Genomic DNA, 8,646 nt, shown 5'->3' with positions numbered 1-8,646 from the left:
TGAAGGACATTTTGACCCATTCTGGATGAGCGCTCCTTGTCCAGCATTCACGTAACCGACAGCCTCTCTCTTTCCGTAGTTTGCCTTTTGACCCTCTTCGTGCTGTCTTTCAATGAGCAGAACTTCCTTTTAGGACAATCACATTTCTCAGTCTTTTCCTTTACGGTGAATGCTTTTGAATCCCGTTTAAGAAAACTTTGCCTATCCCAGAGTCATGAAGACAGTTGGCTATTTTGTCTTCGAGATGCCTTATTATTTTCTCTTCTGCATTTAAATCTACAGTGAGCCTGGGAATGACTTCTGTGCACGGTGTGGGGAAAGAATCAAGTTTTATTTTTTTATCTGTGGCTATCCAATTACTTCAGCACTATTTTTTTTATTTTAATTAATATTCTTTCCCAATTGCCCTATGGAGCCTCCATCATCATAAATCAGCGCCCGTAAGGGCGTAGATTTATTTCTGGGCTTTCCGTTTTGTTTCGTTGGTCTGTTTTCTATCCGTGGACTGTCTTAGTCTATGCGGCTCTGTGGACCATGCTCGTAGCTCTTGGATCTGAAGGGTTAGGTCCTCCCTCGCTGTGCTCTTCGGCCCTTTGCATTTCCATATAAGCGTTAGAATCAGCTTGCACATCTGCTGAATTCAAATAGAGCGCATCCAAACTATAGGTCAGTTTAGGGAAAATTTGCATCTTTACATAAATGTTCGAGTTTGTGTCCATGCTATACTCCTCCATGTATTTAAGTCTTCTTTAATTTCTCTTAATAGACCTTAATCGTTCCCTATGTAAAAGTCTTACACGTCTTCTGGAACATTCATTCTCAGATACTTGAGCTCTTTCAAGCTATTGTAAATATTTTCATTTTTCTAATTGATCATTATGGTGTATGTTTTGATAAACCAAAGCTGTATGACAGAGCATCCCAAAGCTAGTACTGCGAAATAACGGCCACCTTACCGTGCTCACGGCCTCCGTGGAGACAGCGAGCTAGACAGGTGCAGTGAGAATGTGTCCTCTCTGCTCAGGATGCCTGGGGCCTCAGCTGAGATGACTCGAATGGCTGGGGGAACCATCTGGAGGCCTCTCTGCTCACGTCGGGTGCCGATCTGGACCCACACACAGGCGGAGCTCCTCCAGGACTGTTTACAGAAGCCCTTCACGTGACCTCTCCTGTGCTTTGGCTTGTCACAGCTCAGCAGCCGGGTTCTGGGAGGACCACTGAGAGTGACCTGGGGAGTTATGCAGTAGCATTTCCACTGCTCTCTGTCAGTTACTGTTGAGTCATAAGGCCGCCCAGACTCAAGGGCGTGGCGGGGGGTGGGGGGAGTAAACCCTATCTCTTGATGAGGGAGGGAGCGGTACGTCGTGCGGACCGTGTGGCATGGCAGAGATTGCCATGGGCATCTTCGGAAAATCCCCGTCACGTGGTATCGCCTTCAGGCTGATGTTAGCACGTTGACCTTGCTCACTAATTCTTGTCACTTAGCTGCAGATCCTTTTGGAATTTCATTGACACAAACACGTCTTCGCAAATAATAGGAACTTCATTTCTTCTTTTCCAATTCTTACACTTATTACTTAATTTTCAGTACTTTTTTTTTTTTTTCTTCTGGGTTTGTTCTTCCATTCTCAGGATATAATTGTTTTGAAAAATATTCTGTGAAAACGCACACAGAAAGTGCAGAGATTACAAAAAGGACGGAGCAAAGGGTGGTGGGTCGATGGGCTGGGAGAAGGGCACGCTTTTTGTTCCATATCGGTTTTGAAGTCCTCCTTTCTCGTTCTTTTTTTTTTTTTTTCCCTCAAGGCCCAACTATATAATTGGTTGGAAAAGTTTATTTCACAATTTAACCAAACCTTGGTTGTTAAGCCATCCACCAAGAGGGTTCTCTTGAAAACAACTCAGACTCTTCTCTTCGTTTCGGCAAAAAATCGAATTTGAAAGGCCCTAGGAACTCCCTCTCCAGCGCCCTGTGGGGCCAGCTCAGGGCAGAGTCATCAGCAGAGCCAGCTCCTACACAGTGAGCTCCTGAAGTCTGGCGATCCTTCCAGAAGACATGTGTAAAGTTGATTGAACATCGGCTCTTGGAAAATGTGATGTGACAGGCCACGTACTTCAGTAAAAACATGCTCGGGGTGTGGTGAGCGTGGAAAGACCAGCTCTCAGCGTGAACAGCCCAGTCAAAGGCAAAACCTGGCCCTTCGTAGGGGGGGGATGTCGCTCTGAGCCTGCTCCGTGCGTGTGGGTGGGTGGGCACGTCACGAAGTCAGTCCCGGGAGCTCGCAAGCTGCTCTCTGCTGGTGCTCACGCTGCAGGCACCCGGGGTGCAGACGGCGGGGGACACTAAGTGATGACGCCATGGAGACTTACGCCCTGATTCAGTAGGACAACCCTCTTCGCAGGATTTGGGGGATGCTGAGGCGAGGAAACATCCCAAGGGCCCCCTTCTCCAGGGAGAGGCCAAGGAACCCTGCCGGCGGGAGCGTGGGCGGGACCCCCGAGAAAAGACACCGCAGTAACCAGCTGAGGGGCCCAGTGTTGCCAGTTTCTGTGTCCGTGTGGGGCAGCCCTGCCACAGCACAGAGGGGCCATGGGGACGCACGGTGCGCCTCAGGTGACCACTGTTGCTCAGCCGAAAGCGGGGTGATGACGGGGACAGCGCGATAGACACACGGGGCCAGCACCATGCTCGTCTCTCTCTTCTCTGAGGTTTCTCTTCCTCTCTGGCTGTGCCTTTCTCTTCTGGCGAAGGTTCCCGCTCAGCTACCGTGCCAGGTCTGCTATGGGGACTGCCAACGTCCCTGGCCTTGAGCCACCCAGGTCCTTCGGGGGATGGCTGGACGGCACATCTGTGTCCTGCAGCTTCGACTTGGAGAAAAGCAGACGGGATGCCCTGGGTGGGGGACGTGGGTGGTGGGTGTGGTGGGGTACGGGACACTTCAGTCTTCCTCATTATCCTCCCCTGTCCCGTAGCCCGAGCTCTGCGGGTGGAGCAGGGGGAATGTGTGCCCCTGTCGGGAAAGGCCACCCCCAGCACCGCAATACTAGTCTCCTCAGCCAGGGTCCTAACCCATCTGTTTTCTCCAAAAGCCCAAACTACACACTCAAAATGTAAAATAATAATAATAACAATAACAACAATAATAATAATAAATGGAGCCACTTTAACAGAGAGTCAAAGCCACCATGCCAGAGGTACTCCTTGCAAATCACATGCCTCAACCCTTTGGATGTTAAACCTTTGGATCTAGAGCAAAGTAACCTTTGGACAGGGCCTAAAACAGCGCCGTGTCCCAAAACACTCTTTGCAAAGATAACAAGAAAGCGGATATTATGACTGTGGGCCTGATGACTACCACACCGAAAATGTGAAATATTGTTTAGAATTAGCGTCACTGTCTCGGCTTATCCGCACCGATGCGAACGCCTTCCTTCTGCGGTGTGTTCGGGCCCCTTCCCTCCCTCATAAACACCGCTCACCTTTGTCTCCTACTCAGAGCATTATCTGGGCTTCTGCCTGAATCGGCAAGTCCCAAATAGCTATTCTCATTTTGATCTCACGTAAATGCTTTGGCCTTTTATTTTTAAGTTAAAAAACAAAAAAAAATCATTTAATCAATGGCATGAGAGGATGGCAATTTGCCAATCATCTTAAACACCTTACACCATACACGAAAGATGACCTCAAAATAAGGAGTTAAACATAGACTAACAAGTGGGAAAAAAAAAGAACTGCATGTTGAAGCAGTTGAGATTATAAAAGAAACAGATGGATAAAGTTGATATATGCAAATGATAAATCCCAGACCAAGGCATAAATAGTCAATGCGTAAGAATAGGTCTCACACAAAATACCCAAAAATGACAAGAATGAGCGAAAAAGAACACTTCGGAAGCACTTGAACTTCACACTGACTATACAAAAATTAAAATCGATTTTATTTAAAATTGTGAAACTTGCTAAACGCGTTTAAGGTGTTAACAAATGATGGAGTGGGGATGAGCCGAGACATTTTAGTGCGTCCAGGATGCACGAATGAATCAAGACCGTCTTCTGGGGCTTTATCTCGACACGTCACCGGCAGGAGGAAGCCACGTCCACCGCGCCGGTGGCACGAGGCCTCGTGGGCCCGCCCGAGTGGGCACCTGCCTCTGCTCTTTGCCAGGTATGTAATCGTGAGGAAGTGACTGGCCCTGGCTGAGCTTCACATTCCTCACTTATAAAATGGGGGAAAAAAATAGTGTCTGACACAAAGTACTTAGCTCTGGATAAATGGATGTGAGTGAAACTGAGGAGCGAATCATAGCAGGAGAAAGCAGAGGGCTGGCAACGTCCAACAGGACAGTGGTGGACTTCACTGTACAATAAGTAGACAGACTGTTTGGACATCATTAAGAAGTTCATTATGAAAAATCGGTACGAAAATCTGTTTAGGACGTGTGACGTAAAAACGTAAGGAAATGTTCTACACTGCTGTGATCATAGCTAAAATAATGCACACCCGTGAGCAAAGACTGGAAAAGAACACGCTAAGTGAAAATGAGAAAGGGGATTTTATGGACAGTTAAAACTTTTTATTAAATATATTTATAATAGATGAAAACCAGGATGAAGAAGATGCCTGAAAAGAAACTTCTTTTGAGTTATAAAAGTCGAAACGGAGAGTTTCACCCGCCTGTAGAATAAGGAGATTCAAGTGAACGTGCCCGTTCATTCAGTTAGCGTTTATGGAGCCCTACGACAGGTCAGACCTTTGAAAACAAAGATCCTGTCTTCGCGAGCCAGTAGGTAATCGGTACACAAAACAGCCATTGAAACAGCATTGTGGAAGGTGCATTTAGCACATGTAAGGCCCGGCCACTCTTCCCATTGAAGGAGTAGGGGCCTTCCTGGAGGAGGTGGTAAGCGAGTCTAAAAGGCTGGGCGAGGTATGTCCGCAGGTGAGCGTGAAGAGGGTGGTCCTCAGAGAGTGTGGGAACTGGTGAGGGATGAGACCGGAGGGAGAGTGAGGGCCAGATCATAAAAGGTCTTGCCTGTTACCCGAAGGAGTTTTGAGCTTTACGTGGAAGTGAAAAGTTGAAGGAGATGTTTGTTTGCAGCCCGCCTGAGGGGACCTGGACTCAGGCGGCAGCAGTAGCACCGAGAAGAGATGGCTGCTCGTGAACGCGTTTGAGAAGAAAATTAACAGGATGACGTCGGGAGGAAGAGAGGCGAGAGGAACAGGGAAGAATCGAAGATAATCTTCGAAGTCGCCGTTCACCGAAACGGGGAACCAGAAACTCGTGAGACAGGGTGCCAGAGCGTCTGCACGGTTGAGGCCAAAAGGTCGGTTTTGGGACTTGTTCAGTTCGGACAGCTTCAGGGTCTCTGCAGAAACAGTCACCGGGCTGACGGGTCCGAGCTTCAGGAAGGAGACGCCCGCGGAAACACAGATCTCAAAGTCACCTGCGTGCGAATGACGGGGGCGGGAGAGGAGGGCAGAATGACCTTTTTTCGAGATTCCACACTCTTTCCGGTGCTTTGCATATACCATCCCGTGTAAACGTCTCAACCCATGGATTTCACGTCCGAGGAAGCTGAGGCTCCGAAAACCTATGGAAAGACTCAGGACTCTGCCATCTCTTGCGAACCAGTCACAAAGGTAAGATTTATTGAACTAGGCTCAGCTTTGACTTAAAACCAAGATAAAATGAGTGATCGTGGAGAAAAGATGCCATATGCTTTTTTGCCAACTTTGGTCCGATAGTCGCCAAATTCCAAGGTTAAATTTGTTTGGGGTGAAACCGACAATGCATAAACTCGAATGCATGGCGTACAGATGAGCTTTTAATAACTACGCTTAGAAAAATGAGCGTGAGTTTCCGTAGAAATTCTCTTTTTCACAGTTTTCTGCCAGTAGATTTCTTTCCGACTTGCTTTTCATCCGAAAGCCTGGGGAAAGCAGTGGGAAGAATTCTGAGGTAGGAATCATCGAAAGGTGAGTCTTCGCTTCAGCTCTATCCCCATTCACCGTGTCACCCGGGACAAGCTATGTCCCCTGAAAGGTGAGAGACTTGGACTAGAACGAGCACGTCTCAGACCTTACGCGTTTATGAATCTGTCGCGGACATAGTCAAAATGAAAGTTCCTGAGTCGCCAGCATCGCGACCACACTTAGATTAGATTACCCTCTAACGGGCTTTCGGGCCAAAGGGCTTTTCGGGCTTAAATGGTCGCCAAATAAAGAAAAGCATTACGTCAACAACTGATAACAATACATATTTACTTTAAAAATGAAAACGCTTTAGTTTTCTGTTGATACACGTATTCATGCTTATCGAAGATTTTTCAACAAATCAAACAATAATGCAAAATGCAAGGGCAGAAAACCATCCGAAGGGAAATACCACTCAGAATACGTGCCCTCGTCTCCCTTGGCTACGAGGCACATGAGAGCTAACTCTCACTATGCTTTCGTATTTCCTTGCCTTTTAAAATTAGATCACGAAGCTGGTAACTTTTCCGTGAGCTGCCCATCAGACGGGCATTGACGGATTTGGATTCGGTTCTTCCTCTTGCGGTAGACAGGCTCCTGCAGCTGTGGTGTTCAGTCTGGGTGCAGGAGGAAGAAATGAACGAGTCCAGGGTCACCCCTGCCAAACCTACTAGATCACGGAGAAGGGCAAGGAGCTAAGTGAATAATGAGAACAAAATCCCGAGTTCAGAGTCCCTGAGAGCTGACCGACAGAGGGTTCTGTGTGTGCATTAACGTCTGGGAAATGACTTAGGTCACAATCGCTTAGCGAAGAGGACACCCTGTCCAGTCCCACTGCACTGGCCCCTTGCTGACGGGCACTGTCAGAGCTCTCCAGGCGTACTCAGAACGATCACGGTAATAACACCACAGTCTGGAGAGCTTGTCGATCACGAAAAACACGTGCGTGGCACATTTTTAAGGCTCGGTTAGAGTTGATTGAAAGAGATAACTATCCAGTGTAAGATCATAGATTCCACATATCAGATTAACTTTATTATTTACACTTTTTATGTTGTCTCCTCAAATCAGCCACAGTTCCTATTGTGTACCAATCTACTGTCACCAGCGAGAGGGGAGCCAGCCCTCGCACAGCATCCTGCTTACTCTGTACGTTCGAGTTTCCGAGCGTCTGATAAGGGGATAGGCCAAGAGAAGACATCTCATCACATGTCTTGACATGTGAAGTTGCGTCTCTGTCATTGTTGCTGTTTATTAGCTATTCGCGGGTCCTTTTTTCGAATTAACCAGTTTAGGCCTATTATCTCCTTTTAATCTCTCTCCAGTTATCAGCGTTTATTTCTTACAGTCTCGCTCATGAATATACCGTTCACTCTCATCCGTTCTGCAGTTGCTGTGAGCTGAGAAACTGGGGTCAGACTCCCCCACTTCCATTGCCCGTGCTTAGGACCATCTCCGAAGCTTGCACGCAATTCAGGGGCTGCCTCCCTGACATTGTCCTTAATTGTCTTCGGTTCTCTTTCTCTCCTAAGACTTTGAGCACCTCGGGCCACCGTTCGTGTCTTACTCCTGTTTTTCTATCCTCGACGACTAGCCCAGATTCTCAATAAATATCTGTTAAACTGAATTGTGAGATCGTGACCCTGCGATACTCATGATTCTTTGTTTAAAAAGAAATAGCCGAGTAAAGAGATCTAAAAGTAAGATAGATTCTGAATGGGACTCTGAGTAAAGCTCATGGGAGTTTGAATCCGTGAATGTTGTATACTTCCACTTAAAATTTTTAGAAGTCGTCATATTTTTCTCCCATCTTTCTCAGCTACGTTTCTGAGATACTTGAGACAGCGAGCAACGTCATCCAACTAGACAAAGTGTTACTGAAGCAGTTGTAAGCACAATAATAATTATAATCCCAATGGACTAGAGACACGTTAAGGTATTGAGATTAGAATAAGATTTGCAGCTGTCGAAAATTTTAACTTCGTATCGTTTCCACCGAAATCGTCGACTCTGCTTGTAATAAATATGGCACAAATGTATTCAACATGTAGATTTTGAAGTACATTTCATTCGAAATTCAAAACCTTTGCGAGTTCCACTAGAAACAAATGAATTTTAAACCATAATTTGAAAAGTTAGGAGAGTGGACTCTTAAAAATTACATGGGCCGCAAGAGACCGCTGAAAATATCTTTTACAAGCATTTCCGCATGGTCAAATTTATTTTTACGGGGACATGAAAACAAGCCATTGCCACCAGCGGGCTTTCGGTGTGGACCGCTTTCTATGTCTTAGACATCTTCCCACGGCACCCATGCCCTGTCACTGACGATCGAAACGCCACACGCCTTAGGGGCCCCAGTCCAAACCCTGTTTCCTGAATGCGCGATGCCTTCTCCCAAAACCCAAACCGGCTCTTCCCGCCCTCTTATGCTCCTCGCACAGTTTTCTTGTTTGTTTGTTTGGACTTTTATAATCCTTCGTAATTCCGCAGTGCATTCTAGTTATGGGTGAACGTTTTTACTTTCCCCTGTAGACTGTAAACATCGAATGCACGAGGGTGACCACAGACGACAGACGTAAATATTCGAATATTATTTGAGACGATTGTTGTCATCGTGACCATTTGAAGGGGATCCAGAGCGTGAAATCATTTTTAGGAATGTTAGAGA

This window comes from Pteropus medius, unplaced genomic scaffold, assembly GCF_902729225.1.
Source record: "Pteropus medius unplaced genomic scaffold, Ma_sr-lr_union100, whole genome shotgun sequence".
In the NCBI taxonomy this organism is placed as follows: Eukaryota; Metazoa; Chordata; class Mammalia; order Chiroptera; family Pteropodidae; genus Pteropus; species Pteropus medius.
Note: the sequence above shows the minus strand (reverse complement) of the source record.